Source organism: Sprattus sprattus, assembly GCF_963457725.1.
Source record: "Sprattus sprattus genome assembly, chromosome: 1".
Lineage (NCBI taxonomy): Eukaryota > Metazoa > Chordata > Actinopteri > Clupeiformes > Clupeidae > Sprattus > Sprattus sprattus.
The window spans coordinates 50,380,590-50,407,671 of NC_137920.1; positions in this window are offsets into that span (position 1 = coordinate 50,380,590).

Genomic DNA, 27,082 nt, shown 5'->3' on the forward strand with positions numbered 1-27,082 from the left:
ACATATAAGTTAGCATTACGCTAACGAAGCTTCTATCACAATTAAACATGCAATGCTAAGTGATTATTTATAGAAATGAATGTTACAAGATAAGATAAAGATGTATTCTGTATGTCTGCTAAGTTTTACAGTGCTTCCTAAGTAAAGATATGAAAATAACTTCAAGCTTCAGACTTGGGGAAACACTTATCTATCTGCCAAGCCAAGTTCCATTGGCTTATAGCATAGCATACCTGCCATGCAAATTCAATGGCATCTAATGCTACCTACCTATCTAGGTATGCTAATTGTCGGTATCCATCATAACTCAACCAAAAACTCATGTCGCTGGCTTTAATCTGAGTATGGCATGTTAGTAGTAAATTTAATATAAGTACAGTGTTTAATTACCGCTGATACTTACATTTACGTTCTGTAGCCTCGTCTGCTACTGCTACTTCCACGGTAGCCATTTCGTCCGCCATTGTTTTAGAAAATAAAGTCAAATGCTGCCGAACGGGCTCCTCCTCTTCCGCTACGTGGCCAAGATGGCGCCCGTATAGGGCGAGCAGTGTAGATGAGTTCCACACTGGATATTTTGACGTTTCAGGGGCGCATTCCGGGTAATTTCAGTGCACTGAATTATTTAGTTTTTTTTCCGTGTGAACGCCCTAAGCCCTCAAGTTGGGGCTCCAGGGGCACAAGTGTGATCTATGAGACACGGCCACTGTGTGTGTGATCGCCTTTGCTCTGTGTTCATTAAACCTGTCAGAGTGTATGAATAAACGGCTGGGTGCCAATCAAAATCACAACGCAAGAGTGGCTGCTACAAATGGTAGCTTATATTGATAAGCCTCGGATGCTTTCAGATTGTACATTGCTTTCCCATCTGTTGCTATGGAGTCCACGAAATACGCGCAATTCTCGTTATGTCGGGCCACGTCGTCATGTTATCCTCCCAGTTCTGCACTGAACAACAGCTAGCCTACACCTACGTCTGCTAACACTACAGAATGCATAATTCCTACGGGCACTGCACTAGTTACCATTAAATCTGCAATAACCCCAATGCGCAGGGTTTTTTGCAATGTTCTAGGGGGCGCTACAGAGCCATTTTGCTCCATCCAGGGACAAAAATTCTACCGAAGATGGACGGTTACAGGTTTGATGTCCCTGGCAAATTTGGTAATTTTTTAAGCACTTTGACATATATGCGATTGAGTTATAAGAGCCTTTGTGTTTTGTGGCAAGCACTAACAAGTTGGCAAAGTTTGAGGGTATGCCACGCCCACACCTTCCGACTAATGAGAAAATCCAATATAACTTTTAGTTGCCCATGGCTGAAGAGTAGCCGGACCACATTTCAATGCGTTACCATTAAAGCTGTCGGAGGAGTTTGATCAGATGCGAGGTGTGCAAACGCCGTTAAAACGCATCTTCCACTCAAAATGACTTCCTGTGGATCTGCCAACATGGCGTCGAGAGACTTTTTGGTGCGTCCAAGCATGATGAAGACGTGTACCGAATTCCGTCAAGCTACGCCAAAATAACATAATGTGCAGGGTTTTTTGCGATGTTCTATGGGGCGCTATAGAGCCATTTTGCTCCATCCATGGACAAAAACTCTACCGAAGATGGACGGATACAGGCTTGATGTCCCTGGCAAATTTGGTAATTTTTCGAGCACTTTGACATATATTCGATTAAAACACCTAATTTTTTACTTTATAATGTTTAACTAGGTGGCGCTATACATGTAATGACTGGTTATGGTATGGATTGACATGGCCCCTTGACATAAACATACAAGAACAATTTGGCCCTCCAAGGCCCTACGGTTCTCGGGATATTCGAAGAAAACTGTGTCGCGCCATCTACAGGCCAGTTGGTGTATAATCATATAAATCAATTTATTGCATGCCCCCCTGTGAACGGAATTCCAAGAAACTTAACGTGCAGTCAGAAGGTGTCATAATGATACCACACCTCCGATTTCGTGCAGTTCTGGCCTTGTCAACTTACAATTAAAATGTTTTACAACACTCCATTTTTGCTTTTTCATTTGTAACTAGGTGGCCTATACATGAAATAAGTGGTAGTGGAATGGTTGACGTGGCCTCTTAAGACCAACATACAAAAATATAAGCCCTACGGTTTTCAACTTATTCACAGAAAACTGAATCGCCCCACCCTCTTTAAAAGGGGTCCAGTCCGACGGGGGTTGCACGCTAATCTAGTGGGGCTACATGCCCACCAAATTTCGTGCACCCCGGTGTTTCAGTGTCCCGGGAATCGTTGACAGAAAATCGTCCGGCAGAAAAAAAAAAAAAAAAAAGAAACGACTAAACCAGTGCTCTCGCGCGGCGGTCATAATAAGACTCGGGAGACGGAGCTTCTGTTAAAGGGATAGTTCGGGATTTTTGACATGAGTCTGTATGGCATCCCCAATCACCAGTGTCATGCAATCACGCTGACTTACCCCTGGCAGCGTCCTGTGAGCAGAGTTCTTGTCCAGTTTTGGTCAAGCCGAAAGTAGTCCGGCAGGTTTGCTAGACCCAGCAAAATAAAACGTTTCTCTTCCCAAAACATTATGTGTTCAAAAGAGTGATATATTTGCATTCCAAAAACATTGTAGTGGAAAAAGTCACACCTCGTTATCACTTGGCCCTATTTTCTCTCTGTTCGTACCAGTGCGCGCCGTCATTCTAACAGCGATCTCAACTGTTCTATCTCATTTCAGTGCTTACTAGCTGTGTTCGCAGACAAGCTACGGTAACGATCTAGCTTTAGAGCTAGCCAAGTTCATTAGGCTCGACAACATTTGATACATTTGACATAAAGCTGAGTGTAAATAAATGGTGAAGGCTTGCGACTATCCAGGTTGTGGCAACAACGATGATGGTGAATCGACTCTCAGTTTTCATCGTTTTCCTGTGACGGACGTTTCTCTCAGGCAACTTTGGCTAATCGCCTTGGGCTTCCATGTTGACACCAGACTGGCAAAAATAAAAAAGCTTCGCGTTTGCAGTGCGCACTTCAGCGAGGACGACTATGTGTCTTCGTGCCCAGGACAGACGAAGAAAAGGATTTTGAAGAGATCTGCTGTTCCTGCAACACTGGTAAACAAAACTACTAATGATTGTATGTAGCATCCGTGCGTAGCCTAACGGTGAAGCGCCAGGGTTATGCAAAAGCAATATTGAGAAAATGTATCATAAAACATAACAATCAATCACTGGGTGCCATACTACCAGTGATGCTTACTAAACATAATATCTGGGCTGTTGTTTCAATCCTCTGCAACTATGCTTATAGGTCGTAAGGTGACCCTCGAAAAGTGCTTTAGAAACCTAACTTCGCTCCTCAGGCGCCGAACTAAGCGAACTTCAGTTCATAAAAAAGAATGAGTTATGTTAAGGATTTAAACCAAAGTTCGCTGTTTTTCGCAATGCAAGGCTATTCAAATTCACAACGTTTAATGAAGAACTAGTGTCTCCGAGGCGTATGTACATATTCGGCAGGCGTAATAATACTTTTCGCCTCGAGAGGTGCCACGGTTTAGACGTCATCAGAAGGAACGAATCGGATATCTAGCATGTCAGCTGAGCTAGAGTAAACAGAATCAGCATGGCAGCCAACGTTGTAGCAGGGCGATCATCCAGCAGTGCCGAAGAGGAAGAAATCTTGCCAGAAAAAGTAAAAAAAAAAGATATCTTTGAAACGCAAGATGTGTTACATGCATATATCTTCGGTTAAGCATGAGGAAACACAGAATTTCACAAACGCAAGGTGGAATACCTATAGACATAGTCTTTGGCAGTGGATAAAGTTGAAGGGTGAGTGCAGAGACGTAGCAGAGCATTTTAAAAAATGTCTTGAGTTAAAATTTGAGGAAATTCCGGAAGATGCGGCTTTCCATCCTACATGCTACCGGAGGTTTGTTGACAAGCGGCAAATTGAACGAGCCCAACGACGTCTCTTGCGAGAGGCAGAGAGGGGAGATGACCGTCAAGACCCCCAAACTAGCCAGGATACCCCTGCTTCATCGAGTGCGACCCCTCTGACCAGGAAACTTCGATCCAGATTTAGCTTGCCCATCTCGAGCTCTGGCCCCGTCCTACCTGCCATCTGTATAATTTGCTAGAAAGACAGAAAATCCACCGTCGTGAGTGGCAGACGTCAAAAAGAAGCTTTGTCGAAAACACAGGCTTTAACAGCAGGTAAGACTGTTTCACCCTCCCCCCACCACACACTAAAGGCCCCCACATGCTTATCCGATCGTGCTCCCCGATCTCACGAGGCACGCCCTTAAACGCCCTCCTTGAAGTGGGACCACACCTTTGAGCACCTCGGAGAGCCATCCGAGGGTGTCGGATGGCCTCTGGAGCACCGCTTGAATTTTCTCACTATCCGATCCGAGCTGTCCGACACCCCTGGCTAAAATGGCGTTTCCTGTTTCGTTCCCTATATGACAGCACCTCCGTTTTTAAAAAATCGCTGAGAGATCGCTGGGAACCTGGGGCTGGAGGTCCAGGAGTGCATTAGGAGTTGGAGGAAGAACAGGGACAAGTTTGTAAAAATGAAAAAAACTATGAAGGGCACCAGCGGCGATGCAGGAGGAAAACCGACATCTCCCTTCTTCCTTGCTCTATCGTGGCTCTCGCCGCATATAAAGCATAGGGAGACGTCGTCTAATTACAGCAATAATAAAAACATTTCTTGGTTTTCGAACAGTCTCTTTGTGTTTGAGTAAGCAGAGCATGCAGTGTAAATGATTAAATTGTAAAATAACCTGAATTGTAGACGTAAAAAAGCAGAACTGTTTGTGTGGTATAATAATAGAAAATATTCGGCAATAACCGCGAGCTTGGTCATTGTCGTTAGTAATTCATTTCACAACAACAGCCTCTGATCATTAACTGAAAATACACGTGAAATGGCTCTTTGAAGTGGAAAATCACAGATGGCATTATTCCTCTGTTAATTAATTCATTTGGTGGGGCTGGGTGTTGTTTTATGGTGCCCTGTTGTGCTGGTGTTGTGTTGATCTTCCCAGCCCCCTGCAGAGACTCTTATCTCAGATCTCTGTTCCTGTTTGTCTCGGTGTAATTTTCCGTGCTGAGGTCAAACTAGGAACAGGACAATGAGGATGAGAGGGTCAAACTTAATGTGATATTAGAAAGTGATTTCTGCATGATGTTTGGACTCATTTTAATGGTCTCAATGTGAGTGGGGAAATGGTCTCAGTTCTACATCTGTATATATTAAGTAAAACATAGTTAACAGAGACTTGATCATTTTGGCCTCTGTGAGAGGGCGAAGATGCCCCTGAATAGAGGGGGGTTCACCCCTTTAGGGGAGAGAACTCCTTCCATTTGGTTGTTAATGTGTGAATCTCATCTTGAGAAACATGATGCAGGACGAAAATGGGTACTTAAGGGTAAGACAGACAAAACTCTTGGAGTCTTCTGTCTTCAGATCTCCCTCACATCCGTGTGAGTAGTCATTTCGCAGCAGCCAGGTATGTTCATGTTCTGTAAGTGTTTGTATATAGTGTCCTGCTAATACTGACTGCTAATACTGACTAGGGTTTAGTTGCAGACACCAGCATCAAGAAGTGTAAGTCTGGGGGTTCCTGGCTATTGTAGGCCTGAAATTATCAAGTCTAAGTTAATCTAAGCATGTCCTCTTTCTTTAGTAATAAGTGTGGCTCTTGGGTGCTCCAGTATGCCTTAAATGGTAAAGCAGAGGTCAGAGTTCACTGTATTTTAGGCCTAACTGCTAGACAGAGAGGTTTTACTTACTTTAGCATAAGAGGACACTCGGCGGGACGCCACCTGTGACTTCCCATTAGACAAATCGTCTCCACCTATTTTAAACAAACTCTCTCTTATTTGGAGGTAACTTGGGGAAATGTCATATGAGAAGTAGGCAAAGTTACATACTATTCTGGGATTTCTGATGGGTATAAGAACAGTTTGTATTCTGTGGCTAGTTAGATCTTGGATTCCGGAGTCCAAACTCCTGTTCGTCTGTCTCCCCGTCTGTCGGCGTGTGTATGTTATTAAACCAGCTCCAGTTCTCCTCAATCTTGATGGCTCTTGGCTCTTTTGATTATCGAACTCAGATCTAGTACAAAGTATTACCAATTCTCTACATCATAGTTGGCGACCGCGAAAGGTACTGAATAAGGACAAAGAAAGCGTCAGGAGACGTGGTTTTCGCCGCCTGGCTCTCGTTCAGCTGCAAGCGCGCATTAATTAGGTAAGAATGGCATACTTTTGCTAAAATATATGCAGCTGAGTAAAGTCAGAAGCGATTACGGCTATCCTGACGTAGTCCTCAGTTAAAGAATTCTAAATTAAAGAGTCTTAAGGTTGAGGAACATTGGAATACCTGGTAATAATATGTCTTATGTTTGTAGAACGTGTATGTTTGTATACTAATGTCTTGGTGAAGTTTGTAGAAGTGTATGTTTGTATACCAATGTCTTGGTGTGTACGTATTGAGTATATCGTGTCTAAAGTGAAAGTTTACGAGTGAGAGGAGTTCACCGTGCTTTCGGTTAAAAAGGTATGGTGTTATGCGCTGATAGTGTGTAGGACTCCACTTCCCAGCATGCTCAATAGAGTTACGCATGCGCAGTAGGAGTACAAACGCTACAGGCATATACGGTAGGAAACGTTGGTATAATTATATTTCTTTAGAATAAAGGGTGTGTGTGTGCAGATTGGAGAAGGTCTCTCTGCAAGAAAGAGTGTGCAGGTTGGACAGGAGCTCCTTGCATTGTGAGAAAGTGTGTGAGCCTGAGTTACGAGTGGATGATAGCCTATAGTAAAAACGGATAGAAGAGGATCTCTTCGTGAATAACGTGATAATTAAAGAAAGGTGTAATTAAAGAAAGGTGGTAAGTGTTGATCAAAGAAAGGTGGTTAATGTTAAAGAAAGGTGTTAATTGTGAGATCTCTGCGTTGACAAAGTGTGTTAAATTGTAAAAGTATTACGTGTAGGCCTATGTTGTTTAAGTTGTTGGTGAAAGTATAGCGCTATGAGTAATGCTCTCTTCGGTAAAGAGTGTGGTATTTATGTTATGTAAAGTTTCAAAGAATGACGATTCGGTGAAATATTGTAAGTTGAAGTATTAAGCATTTAAACTGAGAATAAGTTAAATACATCCAACACATAAGGTATAAAACACAAGGGTGTTGGGAGATAGTATTGACACATTTCCTTAGGCAACAGACATATAAACACCACACGCAGTTGTTCAGTTATGAATTGTCAATGAATCATAAATGAGAAATTGTCATTGAAATGAGAAATTGTCATTGAATATTCCTTTAAAGGTAATTTCGTGACTAGTGGAGAAAGCAGATAAGAGACTGCATTGTGAGTATAGTGAATTCTAGAGAATTTGAGATTGTTGTTGCTATAAAGTTTAAAATATAAGTTTTAGAGGTGTTTTTAAGTTTTTGGAAGAAACATAAGCTAAAAAGAATACAGTAGGAAATTGAATTTAGGGTTTAATTTGGAAGACTTGTATGATACTACGAAGTACATTATAGGTTATTGTGAGTATTTTTAAATTGGCAAAAAGATTAGGTGATCGTAAGAAATTTAAATGTGGGGCAGCGAGATAACTAAATTGTTTGTTGAGAAAATTATATGTGGAAAAGACATTGTAATTAATGTTATTTGACAGAATTGTGAGTAGGGGAAAAAGGTTAGGGCCATATCATCCTGCCATACGAGTTATTTTCTGTCATAAAGGGAGAGAGACAGAGGGACAGCGCGTAGGAGAAGCAGAGAAAGGAGGGGTTAGCCCCTCCCGTACTGCTCCTTGTCACACAGAGGAAGAGGAAAAATCCTTGAGTAAGCTTTAAGCAAAGAATTATTTTTTGAAGTTCAGTAGGCTAGTATGGTTTAAAGTATACGGTTGTAGTCAGAAAAGAGAGAGAGAAATAATTATAATACATAGAGCTGTGGTAAAATTTGAATTCAAAGGATGGCGTTGGAAGAAATAAGCAAATTGTATGTGTTGGAAGCAAGTGAGAAACTAGGCGTTAGCGCTGCATTTTGGTCTCTGGCTGATGACACAATAATAGCGGGGGAAGATTATAGTCATACTACAAAGGAAGATTTGACAAAATTGAGACAAAAGATCAGCGCACCACCAGATAAGATTAGAGATAAATTTGGAAAATGGACAGAATCTGATTGTTCTGTAAGGTAGTTTATGTGCTACGCCTCTAGGTAGGCTGGCAGCTGTGTTTATATTTTGTTCGCGCTGGGGTGTTTGTACCTCGGGGTGATTCGTACAGTTTGAGGCGCTCTAATGTCAGAGATGCGTTGAATGAATCGGTGAGTGTGTGTGTTAGATGAAGGAGATAGATGCTGTGTGGAATACAATACATCTTGCCACCATTGCGAAACCTCCTCCTCATCTCCTGTGTTAAATACTTTGAACGCCCAACCACCCGTTAACATAGATTACCAGAAAACAACGTAGAGTTTCAGTGGGTCGTTGACTAACTGGAGAGAGAGGGTTACATATAAGAATATGGCGTCATTAACAAATACTATGAGAAGTTTTGGGGTACGATAGATGAAATAATTGATCTTATTAATGGATTTGTGACGGAAACAATAAAACAGGATTGCTCAAAGGCAGACATGGAGCACTTGATTAAGAAAATTGTGAAAGAAGAGACATTGATTTTTAATGCTTTAAGGCCAAGGAAAATAGGATAAGGACAAAAGTTATTTGATAAAATGATAAGGCAGTTGAGAAGTTTGTGGAGAATGCAGGCTGAGGTGTGGGGATGTCTGAGTGTTGGAGACAGTCCAGAAAAGGGAACAAGATAAAAAGCATTATAACTTAAAGTAAACAGTAATTGATTGGGATCTGTAAATATAACTTCTGGGTAACTTTAGTAGTGAGGTGGAAGAGGACAAATTTCCACAGCCAGATTTGTTAACACTAGTGCTCCCATTAAGGGTTAAACAGGAGTGAAAGAGACAGCACATAGTCCATTAGGGAAAGTGTGAGATAATTCAAGAATAGAGTAAAAACAGAGAAGGCAATAATTAAGAATCAGAAATAGCAGGAAAATGCTACACATAGGAAAAGGCCGACACATATGAACTATTGACTTTGAGGACATCAGGTTGTGGCTGGGCTGACCTCTACTACCCATATGTGCAAGAAAGTGCTCCAATACAACTCGCCTGGAAAGAGAGATGGAAAGAAAACATCTTGCTTGGATCTATGCCTAAGATCTGAATGCAAAACTAACTGGACTATGTGAGAAGGACAAAGATAGCTCAGGCCCTTGAATCTGGCCTGAGACTGCAAATCATGCCTGTGTCGGCGTCTGCTCAGCGTCTCACAGCAATTCCCTCCCAAAGAGTTTCATGGCACATCACGCCCAGCCAATGAACAATCAAACTGGACACAGCCATCTTGACAGTGGCAGCAGCCCTCAGAGGAAAGAGGGAGAAGGGGGTGAAGGGAGGTGGCAGGTGAATAGGCCTCCGACATGACCACCCACACAGCAAGGACTTCTCTCAAGTATATGCGCTATGTGGTGGGACGAGGATATGCTCAGCCATGAATTGGTGAAACCAGGGGGTCTAGTTTCCCTGTACTGGGGTGTGTAGTATTAATAAAAGGCCTAGTGAATTCTACAATTCTAGTATCAATTAAAATGAGTGGGAAGGAGGTAAGGATGCCCATTTTAATTTAAAATCATACTCATATTAATTTATTAGAGAATTATGTGTTTTGCCGTATGATAATTTAAATTGAGTGTACCTAGGCTGGACTTTCTTTGACTAATCAGACACCATGCCTCACAATGGTTCTCCAAGCACTTCTTACGCCGCAAATGTAATCAAACCAAGCTGATAGAGAACTTCACTGCAGGTAACATGATGGTCCTTCAGACTTTTGTTACACTTACAAATACACAGGTTTAGAGTAAATGATCCTTATTGATGGTGAGTATAGCCATAATATGTCATATAAAGATAGGGTTAATAAGGGGTTTAAAAGATAAGATGATGCTCAACTATTAAAATAGATTTAACTAGCTATGCATTTAGAATTGGAAAAATAGACATGGTAACAGGAGAGATATACAGAGAAAATAGAGAAATTAAGTTTCTCTTGTCAGTATTTTTAGTTATACAAAGTGCAGGAGTCAGTGAAACTTAGAACTAGGCCATTAGGGGTATGGTGTTTTTTGGCTTATGTAAATGACAGGAAGGTTTGAAGGAGTTTTGGAATGGTTGGCTTGAGATTAAGGGGGTGTCAGGTGAGAACACATATTCCAATAAGGAATCACAGTTTAGGGTGTATATGGGGAGTTTTCGGTAATATGAGTGGGACTGTATGGATGTGTGTAATTCAAAGATTTGCGGGTATGCTTGTGTGTTTGTGTGATGAAGATAGGTATGTGTGGTTTTTGTTCAGATATCGCACACTGGATAAGACATGTAGCAGTATTGAAGTTGCTGTTCTTCTGAGTGATAGGAAGGGGCGTGTCTGTGAGTCCGTGAGGAAAAATGGGAATCTTCTAAACAGTGAAGATGTGAGTGAGGAATTGTGTTAGTTTTATGTTAACACATGAAGGTATATTTGAATATATGTGGTTTTAAGTGTCTCTTACAGGCTTGGCTGTAATATTACACTAAGTGGTTTTTGTTGAAAAACAGAAATGGCATCAAGGGAAGGTATGCCATGGGTAATTGTACTTTCAGTGGGTGAGGGGCATGAGGTAGGAATGCCATGCCTGTGAAGTATTAGTTTACTAGTGATATATCTTGGTATTGAGTAGGGTTGATGTAGTATGCAGATTGTGAACATCAATGTAAGCCTTTGGTTATTATTATGTTACCAAGGGGGGTCAGCCTTTATATATGTTTGATAAGCCGTGTGGGCTTTGGTTGTTTGCCACACAGGATTCAACAATTACTTTGCAGTAAACTTAGTACTAGAAAATATACTGAGAAATATGTGATGAAGCTTGATGGAATAAGACCATTGGATAAAAAAGGGGATTAACTGCGGGCATGATACAATATGAATGTACTATGATGGCCACATGGTAACTTCATACATGTTATTAGCCCTGTTGTTTTGTACGCACTTTGATTTTAAGTGCGTAAGGGGGGTATATGAGAACAATATTGAATTTGGGGTTATGGTCACCCTATTATGGGAGGTTTGGGATTGCAATATGTATAATGCTATGTTTGTAGCATCTTCAATCAAAGAAAAGGAGTGCGGATAAAACTTTTGGGTAATACTTTACACTAAAAGGTGTAATCGTATAGGCAGTTACGTACTACATAGATATGAAAAGGTATTGGAGATATGGAGTGATTTATATGATTGATTGAGGAATGTCTAAGGACAGGACCAAAATTAAGAGAGGGTAAGTATACTTCTTAAATATGTGATATTATTTTAGTTTTTAGCATTACAGCAATGCTTTTAGTATAACAATAAGAATGTATAGGAAGCATGGAATACAAGTACTGCAAATCATCGATCATAGTACACTTTTAGAGCATGTCTAGGGGGCATGTGGAAATTATGTGTACCTGTCATTTCTAATTTTTGGAGATTATATACACACAGGTGGACGCATATGGACTGATCCAGTCAGGAGACTGGGGATAGGGGAAGATTTTAAACAAAAAGAGCTTCCAGCCTATGGTGATATCAAGGTTCTAGTGTCTAATATTGTACTAACTTTTTGTGGAATTTCAGGACCACAAGGTGATGGGACTACTACAATTTATTGTATCAGGGTTAGAATGGGAAGCATTCTGTTGCAGCAGCTCGACCTGGACGAGAGGCTGTGAAGGTCATGGAAATGCTGCAGTGAATGAATGTTTCTTGTCATTGCAGGAAAGAACTGTTGTATGATATATGGGAAATCATTCACATATAAATAGGACATTTCATGTGGAAAAGGGTGTTGCATACACATTACGAGACCATTGTAAATTAGATGTACACAATTGGCCAGAAACTGATTTAGCGGAAATCCGTGAGTACACTGTAGAAGAATATTTCAATTACAAATGTTTTGACATGACTAATAAAGAGCATGTGGGTATTTTTGAAGGAAATTGTAATAGAACTTGGACACTGGTTACCAGTGGTCCTTTTAACACTTCAAATAAGAAATCCATGTTATACAGGCAAGCATGGGAGCTACGAGGACTTGTTCCCATCAGAGGTAAACAAGGCATGACTAACGGTACTGATATGGATAGATTCCTAGACGGTCAAAGAACATTTATGTATGCATATCATTTCCCCCATTCTCCGCAGGATGCTCCATTAGCTGATATATGGTGGGCGTGTGGAAAAGAATATGGATTAAGAAACACGCTACCTCATGATTGGACAGGGAAATGTGCTAGAGTAGCCATAATGCAACAAATAAAAGTTATTAACGTGGACAATAGCACAGAGGGGGACCTGGTTTGCTTCAGTACTTGGTATCATTGCACTAATCGTATTGGTGTTCAGTCTAATTGTATGTTGTGTTATTCCTTGTTGCAGGTCACTTGCAGTCAGAGCAATAGCTTCTCAATTTACCCAGATGACAGTGTTGGGTGATAAAAGTGAAAGCCGAGTGGGGTTAACAATGTCTTATGGTAACGATGAAGCGCTTGAAATGTTACAGGTTATGAGCAACTAAGACATTATGGGTCAGGGAGGCAGTCCTGACTACAACGGTGGCGTGTGGGAACTAGGTGACTAGACCATATTAGCCCTGGAAAAAAAGAAACAAACAAAGTAGCAGGCCAAAATCAAGTGCTAGTCTGCCCTCGCCAGGCAGAGCGATAAGTGGTTTACCACTATCGCAACCTCTGATTCTACGGCAGACTCAAAGGAAGTTGAAGAACCACAACACCAGCATTCATGTGTTATGTATTAAAAGTATAAAGCAGTAGTTGATTTACTGATGAGTATAATGTAATAACTCAGGGAAAATGTGATAACGTATGATGTGAACAAAGGGGCGTATTATTATTCTTTAAAGGATTTTCCCTCATATACAGAAAGGCCTCTCAAGGAACTATACTTCCTAGAGATGAATGTAAGCGTAATGTTAAAGTATAATGGGTAAAAAGAAATTGGATATCCATATTGACTTAACTTCTATATTAAAATTGTGTATGTAATGGTTTAGATAAACAGAGAGTGCCTTAGAAAAATAGACAAATGTGCTTGTAGCTTTTTAGACAAAGCTATATTTCCATACTTGTGTATTTTTTATTTTTCATATGACAGGCCATATGGGAATGTTCCATGGTCTGTGTGTGTGTAAAACTCTCCTAGGCGTACCCTAGGGAGGCATTATTGTTCTGTGATGTAAACTACTGGAAGTTGGTAATACAGCTGTATTGGATGTTTGGAGTAATGTGATGTTTAGCATAAGGTTAGTTGTAGGCTTTACTGTATAAGTAAAACTGTGCTTGTTTGCTGTATAGTATAGCGATAAATGTTTGGGTTATAACATGTGCTAGGATAAGGTGTGGATTAATCCACAAAGGGGCGAATGTAGGCCTGAAATTATCAAGTCTAAGTTAATCTAAGCATGTCCTCTTTCTTTAGTAATAAGTGTGGCTCTTGGGTGCTCCAGTATGCCTTAAATGGTAAAGCAGAGGTCAGAGTTCACTGTATTTTAGGCCTAACTGCTAGACAGAGAGGTTTTACTTACTTTAGCATAAGAGGACACTCGGCGGGACGCCACCTGTGACTTCCCATTAGACAAATCGTCTCCACCTATTTTAAACAAACTCTCTCTTATTTGGAGGTAACTTGGGGAAATGTCATATGAGAAGTAGGCAAAGTTACATACTATTCTGGGATTTCTGATGGGTATAAGAACAGTTTGTATTCTGTGGCTAGTTAGATCTTGGATTCCGGAGTCCAAACTCCTGTTCGTCTGTCTCCCCGTCTGTCGGCGTGTGTATGTTATTAAACCAGCTCCAGTTCTCCTCAATCTTGATGGCTCTTGGCTCTTTTGATTATCGAACTCAGATCTAGTACAAAGTATTACCAATTCTCTACATCACTATAATCACCTGAGCTAAGACATGCCATAGTGAACTGTTAATTTATAATATAGAGATAGGTAGGTGATCAGCCTCTGTACGGCGTGCGCGTGTTTTAAACTAGGAACGGACAGCAGTCTGGCGTTCTGTCCCTGAATCGCGTGACGCCATCAAGCTGAAAATATACCTTTAGCAGCATTATGAGACCTCTGTGGTTAGCTCAGACTAGATGCATATTATGACGGTGGACTTGTCCAAAAGGGAATCGGCCGGCCGAGGCGAGTCCTTTAATGACGCTATTACTGTGTGGAACACGGTTATTAGAAAGTAAGAGAAGAAATTCAAATACAGATGATGAGTGCATAGGGTTGGAGACCAGCTCACGATTTAATATAAATATACTGTATAGCCTACAGTTTAAGGGAGGAACTTAGACTGGGTTCCCAAAAAGTAGAGTCAGATCTCAGAGATAATGGAGTCAGATTAAATACGAGCATTAAATGTGAGGTTTAATGAATATTACTTTTTCAGAGAAACACAGAAAGCATCGTCCACTCAAAGCCTTCCAGACGGCCCGGTCCCTTTTTTGGTCCAGGAATTCCCGTTTTACACACGGGATAAAAACAAACGATTTCTTATTTTATAGTTTGTTGTTGATGATGTAATGGCCTTGTAACATCATAATAAACCGTTGGTAATCTCCACAGCCCCTCGTAGAACCATGCAGGTAGAGGTGAGTCGTACAATCATCAGATTAGAAAGGGCGTGTCTCTCGTGAAGTCGTACGAGGTGAATTGGATAACCATGCCAATGCCTTAACAGTAGGTAGTCTATGTGAATGCATCCCATCCCCCAAAACACACACACACACACACACACACACACACACACACAGATGTTGGGAGAAGTTGAATGACTATCTAGCCTACACTGCTGCACAATCATTGTATGTGTCCAATTCTAATATGAATGCATGTGTGAATTGCCATAATGTGTTGTGCATGTGTCTGGGTATGAAATTACATTACACCCCTCCCCCCCAGTGTTTTATGTTTTTGATATTGACTGAATCACACTTTGACTTTAATAGGGTAGTGTGTATGTTTATATGGATGTCAAAGCATGCCTGATGTTAATATGACACTTAATGCCTGTTCAGAAATGTGGCTCCTCAGCCTGATGGCCTGTCTGGTTAGCACACCGCTTCTGAGTAAGCCCATTCCCCCATAACCCCCCCCCCCCCTCTCTCTCTCTCACTTCTACACTTGGGATTTTCCGCTTCTGTCCCTGTGTGTTGCTGGGCAGTTCCAGTAACCTAACTCCATCTCTAGAGGTGTGTCCTGCCTGTGCTGCACATAATGTGTGCTTTTGGGTGCACCACCTAGCACCCTTTTTACTATCTAGCCTACGCTGCTGTACAATCCCTGTATTTGTCTAATTCTAATATGAATGTATGTGTGAATTGCCGTAATGTTTGTGTGTGTGTGTGTGTGTGTGTGTGTGTGTGTGTGAGAGAGTGAAATTACAATCCAATACATAACATGCCCATGCCTATAATACCTACCCCCCCTGTTTGACTGAATCACACTTTGACTTTAATAGGGCAGTGTGTATGTTGATATGTTAATATTACACTGAATACCTGTTCAGAAATGTGGCTCCTCAGCCTGATGGCCTGTCTGGTTAACACACCGCGACTGAGTAAGCCCCTCCCCCGTGTCCATCCCCCCCCACACACACACACCCTCCCGCCCCTCTCTCTCACTTGTACACTTTGGATTTTTCCGCTTCTGTCCCCACCAACCAGACTCTAGAGGTGTGTCCTGGCTGTGCTGTGCATTTGTGTGCTTAAGGAAGGCTTTTTGGGGGGTGCAACATCTATCACCATTTTTTACAATACCACTCTACCAGGAAAAATGAAGTCTAATTGTTTGCCTGTCTATTTGTTCATTCTTTTTTCTTTTCTTTTGTACAAGGCAAGTTGCAGGAAGCAGCTGAAACAAAGGATGACCAGAGCATCCTCCTTCACATCGAGGACAGAGATTGTGTGGCTCTGGAGGTGCAGTACCACAAAAGTTGCTACAGGGAATACACAAGGTTTTTGAGTGAGCCTGCCAGAGCAGATAAAGAACAGAAAGGCTGGGTTGCACCAACATGGATTAAATTAATCCTGGTTTAGAGTTAATCTAGGTTTAGTAAATCCAGGTTTAAACTGGTTTATAATTAATCTGAGTTGTGTTGCACATCTAAGTTTTAACCCTGGGTTAGTTAAACTAGTTTAAACAAGGGTTAAAACAGGATTAGTTTATGTTCGATGTCCGCCATGATGGATTCCGACGAAATGTAAACAAATTGACAAGCTTGTTTAACAATTACGGAACTAAATAGCCTTAAATAAATGCCTCCGGTATTTTTCCTTAACTAGCTGCTTTTTGAATAAATGCTGTTACTGATACGGTTTGTTACCGTTTAGCCCATAGACATACATACATATACATACTTTAGCCTACAACTAGCGGCTATAGCTAATAAACACAGTTACTTTAGCTAGCTATTATGGCACGTCAAAGAGGGTCAAACTTTTCAACATTTGAAAAGATGTTGCGGACCAAGTTGATGGAGGAGTTTGGGGTTACAATTGAGAATATGAGGACTGACAGCATTACACTAGAGAAGAAGGAGAGGAACTGGGTCCAGTTAGCTGAGCGCTTCAATGGCTCTACCGGTATCAAAGAGACGAGGGACAGGGTAAAACTGAAAGCCTGTCGGAAAAACCTCAAGGCTAAAGCCAAAAAAGATGCGGCGGTCAATTTCAAACCGGCGGCGGACCACCACCAATGTCAAAGAAGTTCATTGATATGATCCCATAGCAGATTTCCCCCTTCCCCAACCCCTACGACGATGACGGCGCATTAGATGACAGTACAGCCACAAGCGGCAAGTAAATTACTAGATGACGTCTCTAGCTTTATTTTATAATCGTTGTGTTGATTATGCACTGCAGTGACTGTGAACATGTAAATAGGCTGTACATATTATGAATAGCAGGTTCCAATTATTGCTGTCATCGTAGTAAGTTATCACGCTATCCAACGCAGTTAGTTGCAGCAATAACGTGACAAAAATTACGAAAGTAGGCTATCATTTGTTATCAATAACACAGAGATAAACCTCCTCCAGGGGTGGTTTAAATAAAAATGCTAATCCAGGTTTAGATCAAGTTTAAAATGACTGGTGCAACAGATTTAAATTTAATCTAGATTTAAATGGAAATTAAACAGAGATTGCCAGAGGGTTAGATTAACCCAGGATTAATTGTAAACTAAGGTTAAACTAGGTTTAAAGTTTGGTGCAACTGGATTAAAAGACAAACCTGGTTTAAACCTAGTTTAAGAGTTAATCCATGTTGGTGCAACCCAGCCTAAGTCATTTCTTAATTTTATAAAAACACATACAGTACAATGTGTGTCCTATGATTGAGACAGTTTGTTCTCACAACACGGATCTCACAACGAAAGCTCTCACAACACATTATATTTTTTGTAAGGATCGGGTCAACATTTGATCTGAGCTATAAATTATTCTGCGAGAGGGTAATCCGTCAAAGGTTGATGATCAACCAGGAGGTGCTGAGGATGAGCCAATTGAGGAAGGCATTTATTGACCTTGTGCAGTCAAGTGAAGGTGTTGATGCTTCAACCTACAGGTAATTGCAAGGCAGTTTATTATTTGTCAAATCCAAGGGAATCTGCTCTGCTTGTCATATGCACATACTGTACATGTATTATTTTGCAATAAGGAGGATGTCAGTGTTCTTGATGGTGTGATGTTGTTACAGTATGTGCTTCTCTTGGGAATACTTTGTATTATATATCATAGCAAGTAAACTCCACCAATATTATTTTATTCACTCTGAGTTAGTTTGTGAAGGTGGCTATTGTATATCAGCCACAACATGAAGCCCCCCTTTGCTGGTACTCATATGACTCTTATTTTGTTGTTGATTTGTTGTGTTACAGACAGGATGTTTTGAAGAAGAGACTCAGCCGTGATTTTCCTCAGCTAGTGTTCCACACCCCCGCCAAACGCAACACTTCTGAACTGGTCTTTGCTGAGAACTTGCAGACGCATGAAGTCTTGGACTTGTTACCGTCAGGTGCGGAAACGACTCAGTCCAGCGAAATGAGCCAGACAGACAGCGACACAGAAAGAAGGAAGTCAAAGCAACAAACCACAACAGAGGACACACGGACACTTTACACAGCAGCTTTGCTTTTGAAAAGACTGCTTAGTGACAGTCCTGGCATGTCATGCCCATGGCCCCCCACTGCTGTAAACTTTAATCTCACTGAAGCACAAGCTGTTGTTCCCCTTGAATTGTACAATTTAGTCAGCTGGATTGTAGGTGCGACAGAGGAACCAACATTGGAGCAGTTTGTCAATTTCTGATGACATGCATTTCAAAGTGCTTTCTGTCTGTCAGGACATCGTGTACCTCGCCTCTAAGGGCCGTAAACAGACACCCAAGTCATTGCGTTTAGGCTTAACTGTGCGACATTTAACAGGGTCATCACGCATTGTATCACTGCTGAACAAACTGGGACATTGTGCATCCTGGGACACAGTCCTGAGTCTGGACACTAGCCTTGCACAGCTGACACTGCTAGAGGGTACTGATAGGATACCAAAGGGATTCTCAAAAAGGGCACCCACAACACTTGTGTGGGACAACATTGACTTTGGTGAGGAGACTCTATCAGGCCGTGGAACAACTCATCACGCCAATGGAATAATGCTCCAGAGTTTTGCCAGCGAGACCATGTCCACTGTCACAAGACAGCCTCTGAGAAAGGGAGTTTCCTCCTTCAAAGCTCCACCCCAAATCCCCATAGAGCCATACCATCAGACCAAAAGGCAGGGCCCACGCAACTTGAGTCAGCTAATGGAGGCAGAGGCATGCAGAATGGACACCCACTTTGCTGCACAAGCTGAACTAGCATATGTGTTTGTGAAGTCCATGGAAGGGAGTGCAATCCCAAGCTGGACAGGGTTCCACCCTGTAAGCAAAATGACGTCCCCTAGACGTCCTGTAATGGTCTCTCTGAACGTTCTAAAAACGTAAATGTGTATGGTTCCCGTGACAACTTTAGGACGTTTTGCACGGCGTTCCAAGACCGTCCCGAGGACGTTGCGGTGACAACTGGGAAACGTTTTCTATAGGTCCTGCGGACGTTATGCAGGACGTTGCAAGCACCTCCCGAGGGCATTGTGGTTACGTCTGGGGAACGTGTTTCTATAGGTCCTGGGGACGTTCTGCAGGAGGTTGCAAGAACGTCCTGAGGGCATTGTGGTGACATCTGGGAAACGTGTTTTAGACGTCCTGGGTACGTTATTCAAGGATGCAGCGCGGATGTAGCAGGCACGACCGTTTTTGCTGAGCTAAATGAAGAATGTCTTGCAGACAGAGACTTGGAAAAATTAGGCTATAGCTCGCACTCGCAGCATATTGAAAATTGGAGCTGTGAACTTAGTTGATGAACAATGAACTGAGCTACTTCATGTAGAAAGCGAACTTTCCAAACAACCTTACCTTAAGCCCTAGATGTTCGAACAGCATCACCAGAGAAAAAGCTGAAATGTCGGGCGTTTATGTCGTTATGGAGTGACAAGTTCTCTTGGCTCAGGTTCGAGGTAATTGATAGTCACAGTAAAATGTTCTGTTAGCAATACGAAAAGGCGACGCAAAGGATTCACAAGAGGGTCGAATAATTTAAGAATCTCTGCTCTCATTAAACAGAGCAATGACCATGTTGCGGCGCTCATTTTAACGCCACAGCAGGTTGCGATTAAAGGCCACTTATTGACGCGCATCAGACATTAATGTTTTTGTTTCCCATTGTAGCCCAAACTTAGGAAAATAAACATGTTGCATTCTAAACTACCTGATTATGTTATTATTTAAGCTATGCAGGCCGTCAGTTTTCTTCAATAGGCTAATTTAGAAGCAGAAATAGATATTTGGCCGGCTTATCATTAAAATGTCTCGCAAATGAAAAACATTTTTCTCTAGCGGAACCTCTGGTTCAGAGAGGACCATCAGAGGACGTCAAGGGGACGTTTTGGAAGGACCGAATGCGAACGTCACGCAGAGGACCACAGGTAAAGGTTACGGGGACGTTTTTAAAGGATGTCCTGGGGACGTATGCTGAGAGACCAAATAAGAACGTTCCCTAATAGTCCGTTTTAAGGCTCATGCGAACGTCACGCAGAGGACCTGCAGGATAAGGTAACAGGGACGTTTTTAAAGGATGTCCTGGGGACGTATGCTGATAGACCAAATAAGAACGTTCCCTAATAGTCCGTTTTAAGGCTCATGCGAACGTCACGCAGAGGACCTGCAGGTAAAGGTAACGGGGACGTTTTTAAAGGACGTCCTGGGGACGTGTGCTGACCGAATTATAAGGTTCCCTAATAGTCCGTTTTAAGGCTCATGCGAACGTCACGCAGAGGACCTGCAGTTAAAGATAACGGGGACGTTTTTAAAGGATGTCCTGGGGACGTATGCTGAGAGACCAAATAAGAACGTTCCCTAATAGTCCGTTTTAAGGCTCATGCGAACGTCACGCAGAGGACCTGCAGGATAAGGTAACAGGGACGTTTTTAAAGGATGTCCTGGGGACGTATGCTGAGAGACCAAATAAGAACGTTCTCTAATAGTCCGTTTTAAAGCTCATGCGAACGTCACGCAGAGGACCTGCAGGATAAGGTAACAGGGACGTTTTTGAAGGACGTCCTGGGGACGTGTGCTGAGAGACCAAATTATAATGTTCCCTAAAAGTCCGATTTAAGACTCAAGCGAACGTCACAGAAGGACCAAACGTAGACTTGCTACGAACGTCAAAAACGTTCTGGTAACGTCCTCTAGCGAACGTTGTGCCGGGGACCGATTGGGGACCTTGCGAATGTCCTGTTAACGTCCTGGGGACGTTCCCTGTTTGCGGGGCATACACTGCTTCAAAGTGAAAACACTCTGCAGAAGTCGACACTGTTTTATCTGCCAGTCATTGAGGCATCACCAACTGAGATGTCAACAGTCAACACTATCCTGAAGCGAAGTGTCCAGATTGCTGACCAGCTTGAACTGAATCACATGGTGTAAGTGTTTGACCAAGCCATATATGCCAAAGCTCAGCAAATCCGTTGGAAACATGATGACCTCACACAGCGTTTAGTCATTAGACTTGGGGAATTCCACACAACAATGTCCTACCTAAGTATTTTAGGCAAGAGGTTTGGAGATGCAGGGCTTCAAGATGTGCTCATTGAATCCGAGGTGGTCGCCCCCAGGATCCATCAATGGGGTGATGAATGGCCATCATTACAATAGAAGCATGAGGGCGCATAAACTGATGTATGAAAGCCTGCAGCGCGTCAGTATCATCACCTTTCTGGACACCTTGTCAGATGAGGAGAGAGCGGAATACATGCATGCCATCAGTGAGATGAAGCATTCTTTCCCAGACACCTTCTTGGATGTTTTAAGTACAGAGCAGAGGTTTCAGAGTATGTGCTCAAAATACTCTGACTTCATACAGAAGAGAAGTGCAGAAAGCCCAACATTTGCCTTCTGGAGCTCGTACATTGACATGATGCAGCTACTACTCCTGTTCGTGCGAGCAACACGAGAGTCAGACTGGCAGCTTCACCTGGCAACTGTCCGGTTAATGATGCCATGGTTTTTTGCCTACGACAGAGTCAACTATGCTCGGTACTTGCCTCCGTACGGGCTGGAGATGGTGAATCTACCAATTACACATCCCTCTTGCCATACTGAGATGACTGTGAAGGGTCAATGGACTGTCCAGGGACAAAGTGAACATGGATTTGCCTCAATTGCCTGTGACCAGGCTATCGAACAAACCTGCAACAGAGATGCCAAGACCAAAGGTGGCTGGATAGGCATAACACAGAATCGCTCCGCAGTATATCGTTGGATATTGTCACAACATGAAAGGGCTGCAATAGCAAGACAGTGTGAAACCATGGCAGGTATATCTCCTGAAGTGCGCAAACGAAAAGACCTTGACGCCACACGGATCAATGCTGATGAAAAGGCTGTTGGCAGTATAATTTCCACAATTGATTCCATGCTGAACCCTTTCGATACACACCAAGAACACGTTGTGTGTCTTAGCTCTGGAAGAGTAGCAACTGAAGACATCACAAAGGATTTGCTTGTAGCCTCAGAAAAGGGTGAAAATGCCACACAAGAGTTTATGGACCAAAGACTGCTTTCAAATTCAGTTGACATCTTTGCACCCATAAAGTCACAAAAACTGAGGACTTTCAGTGACCTGGCTAAGGCAAAAAAGAAATCTGCAGCTGGCAAGGAAGTGATTTTGCGTGCTGACAAGAAGCTTTTTTCCAGGCTCCTCATCTTAGGTCAAAGCAGAAAGATTGAAATGAGGGAAATTCTGTCTTACTCCCTGGGGACTGTGTCCTATCCTTTGGCCAGTGCTGATGGTTCAATTGCTAAAACAAACAAGTCAGCTCTAATGGGTGTACTTGAGAGCAAGGGTGGAGACTGTTTAGTTGACAGTGTTCCAGCAGACGGTGCCATTCTTTTTGATGGCATGGCAGTAATTCAGGCCATCAGATCCAGACCAGGTAAATTTAGAGAGCTTGCTGATACCGATACTCCAGTACATAGTCCAACTTGCTTCACAGCACAAGTGTGCACGCATTGACTTTGTCATTGATCAATACCCCAACATAAGCATTAAAAACATTGAACGGGCACGTCGAGCTGATGGAGGATCGCAGCGCATGCAGATCTATGGCCCAGATCAGCGTACCCCAACCCAGTGGAAAAAGTTTCTTTCTGAAGGAACAAATAAAGAAGCACTTGCTGAGTTCTTGTACGATGCATGAACACATGCTGATCTGACAGCAGTGGGAAGAAACCTCAGCTTGTACATAGCACATCAACACCAATGCCACTGTGTGACTGTACTTGAAGGTGTGCAGTCTGTTCATGCCGTGGAAGACCTGCAGTGTGACCATGAAGAATGTGACACAAGGCTCACTGCACGAAAACCAAGATTATCGGGCCCGTAAACGCTGTGATACACCCGCGAATGATCAGCATTCATGGTTGATCACGGACATTCCCCCGAAATATCCGTCTGCCGCAAATCATCGGAATTTCCCAGGAAGGAACCTCGAGAGGAGGGGGGGCGATGTGGTACTTCTCACCTCCCGCTGACAGAGGTGCGAAAGACTCTTATTAGCATATTGACTGTAGCCTCACACACAATACAGCCATTGGTTGAAAATGACCAAGATTTAAAATGAAACTGTCTTGTGATTGGGGAAAGAGATTCTTCCCTATTGGTCACTTTCAACTGACAAAATCGTAGCCCCTCCCATTCACAGCTATTGATAGTTTTCAGCTGACGTCAGAATGACCAGCTGAAGGGCAAAAAAGACGTTCCACAGCTGTTTAACACGGGAGTTAATACAGGAACCACCCACCTTTCAAGCTCTTTTAATATAAGTTAGTAAAATACCAGACAGTTGTTGCTCGGTTGGCTGTTTAAATCGGCGAGGAGACAAGCCCAGATTTAGTTTTTATCGCATTTAAAACCCGCTACCGCTCCTGCCAGCTGATCAAAAAAATGTTTATTTCGCCGTGCTGCCAGCTGATTGTAGACGCCTTCTGCGTCAACTTTTCTCGGACACACAGTAAAGTAGCCTTACTTTTGGAGCTGGAAATAAAAGCAGTCACCCTGTTCTGGTCGCCTAATTTATCAGAATAACTACCTAAAATGGGAATAAATCAAGTAATAAAGACAAGAAACAACGCATCAAAACGATTCAAAGTGGATTAGGTTAGGCAAGTAGGCTAGGCTAGTGTATTTTGTCATTCAACTAGTAATACTACAATGTCAGTAGAAAATATATGGGAAGATCATTTAAGTTGTCATTCGCCAGACAAGGTTTTTGTAGCCTACTTACACCAGGGACCGTTTAAACCAGGGAATTGTGTCAAAAAATAAAGAACATCGTTGGGTAGGCTAACGGCTGCTAGCTTACAGCAGGTACCTCGCTAGCTGGTAGCTACCTAGTTATTAGATGGCACTCATCTTTGCACTAATGATGATGGTTTTTAGTTTTCACCTTCCGGACGACATCGTTGTGAACCCAACCACTTCTGAAAATTAAATAACTATCTGTGCTTTTGTAGGCTTTCAGTTTTTGAGATGTGTCTGTGGACGGATTTCCTATTAGTTAGATGTAAATATCTCCACACTGGAGCTCAGACAGGGACTTCGGGGAGGTTAACGAAATAAAAATGTCAGGACAGCTGCAGTAAATGTATGACAAGTTCCTAATTTGTTTTCCCCTCTGAATATTTCTGTCTGGTATAGTCTGTGGTTGATGGCAATCGTAGTTGAGTAGGCACTGCTCGAACTTTTCCACTGTTTCTCGCTGTTTCGCTGTTCCTTTTGCCCGTCAGGTAACAATTGTAGTGACGTCACTGAAAACTATCAATTGCCTCATAAAAACGAAATTAATAATTTATGTATAATAATATTATAATAATGGTTATATATGAAATTAATGAATTTCTTATTAATCATTTAAATAATCATAATCATAGTAGGCCTAATAGAAAGGCAGTTGCTTTAGGCTAGCTTTACACGACAACGATCTGAACGCAAACCGCAAAAGTGGCGTTGCGTTCCCACTTTTCATTTCGCGTTTAGACCAGAGTCTTTAGGTGGAAATCTGCATGCAGACGGTGACGCAAAAGTGTGTGAAATTGAACTTAACGGTGCAGACGTGGAGGTACTGCAGGATGTATGTGTCCATTCTATTCCACTATGGCTATTTTAACGCGATTGGGTGCTTATTTATTTATACATTCACTTACATTTGCAGTGTTCGTGTACATTTACATTTTGTCATTTAGCAGACGCCTTTGGCCAAAGCGACGTAGGCTACAAGAGATAGAACAGACAAGCTACGAGACCTAGTGTAATTAATGCGCCTTCTCTGTTCTGTTTTATCTGTGATTACTCGGCTTACTTGCTGAAATGACTCCTGGATAGATATCAAAGCAGCTTGAATCTCCGACTGATGGAAATAATCCGACATGTTTGTTGTTGTTTGGCTGTACTGCACATGGATATGATGTCAACGCGTATGCAAGGATAGCCAGCGTGAGCAGCTCAGAGCACACTTTTGCGTTTTCAACCCTTTAGACGGGAACGCGACGGTGGAGCGTTTTTAAGATTTCCACTCTGGAGGGTGGGTTCATTTTTTGCGTTTTTAAGCCCCAAAAACGCTGTCGCCGTCTAAACAAAAGGCACATCTGATAAAATATTGTGTCGGTTTCACCCGGGAGCGTTGTCGTGTAAAGCCACCCTTAGACAAATCGAGCATTGAAGACCTTAGTCAGGAATTGAAAACCGAAGCTTTATTTACAAAGACAAACAGACATTACATCTGAGAAGAAAACCAACGAGAAGAAAAAAACAGCAGCAGCAATAACAGCGACACATCACTGGGACATTTTTTTTTTTTTTACACGGCTTTAATACTGGCGGAAATGTCTCTTTGCAGCCTCAGAGTCATACACCGGTGGTGGTAGTCTTGGCGACGGTGTGCCGACACGAAGCCTTCTGTGGTGCGTCAGCGCATATCTGGGGTCCAGGTCGAGTCTTCCCTACAAAGTCGCACACAGGTCAGAGAGCTCGTTGCTCCTGAAAGCAGGCTGCCGCACGATCCAGCCAGTTCCCCACTCGTCTGTGCCATCCTCTTCATCGGACATCAGGTCTAGAGTTACGTCCTCCCATAGGTCCATCTCTTCCCTTGCCAAGACAGTCATCCTCGCCACCAACAGCTGTAAAGATAAACCAAATTAGTGCCGCTGTGCTGCCAAAACGATAACGCATATTTATATAGTTCGTCCATCAAATGTGTTTAATGACTGCAATGTACATTTGCTTATAAAGGACATCGTTTCTGATGCTAAAATGTCACTTTTTATTAACACGATTACATAGGACCATGCGCTGCAATTACTGTAGCCTACAGCTGATCTAATCCTTATCAATCTTACCCTCTTTCTTCTCTGGCGTAGACGGGATGCAGACTTAGTGGCTGATGCCTGGGCTGCAAGGCTTGGCTGGCTGTATCTGTAATTCCTCCGTACAGTTTCGTAGTACGTCTTACAAGCCGCTGGAAAACAAATAATAAAGTTCAAAGTTAAAGTTAAGTTAAAAGTTAAATAGCAGATAACATCGTTGTGCTACCTCAGATGCCACAGATAACAACAAACTGAAAACAAAAGTAATATCTAAGATCACTTACTTAAAATAAGTCCAGGGTCAACACCGCTCATGTCCGGACATTGTGTTGTGACTGCCTCGTTATGCGGTGAGCTCAATCTGTGAAAAACAAAATGTCAATAGTTTAGTTAAATGATAGAGAATGATACACCGACTTTAGCTGAACAGATCCAGTATTTGTCTTTAAATCTCACCCTTGCATTGGATCATATGGCATGGCGTTAATCCTCTCGATTGTGTAAGCGCCTCACTGTTTCCTGTAGTAGTACAATACACATTTTCAGAGTTAAACAGGCATGTGCAGTCTGGCACGTTTCACAATGATTTCTCTGAATAATTGACATGGCTTGCGGGCAAAGTCTGATGCCTTGTATATCTGTAAGAAGAAATCACCTAAAAATAAATAGACTTACGGCGATTTTTGGATTGTGCGCCCTTCGCTTCCTGGGCGGCTCTGGAATATCTGGACGACTGCAGCTGCAGCTCGAGGAGCTGGACACTAACACCGACACGGTTTCTTCCAGCGATTGCATTCTGGCTTTCATCTCAGCAAATTCGGCCTTGACTTCAGCAGTGTTCTGCATACATTTACATTGATATTAAGTCATTTAGTCATAGTCAAAGGAGATAACATTCAAGCAACAAGCAATAAAGACCTAGTGTAA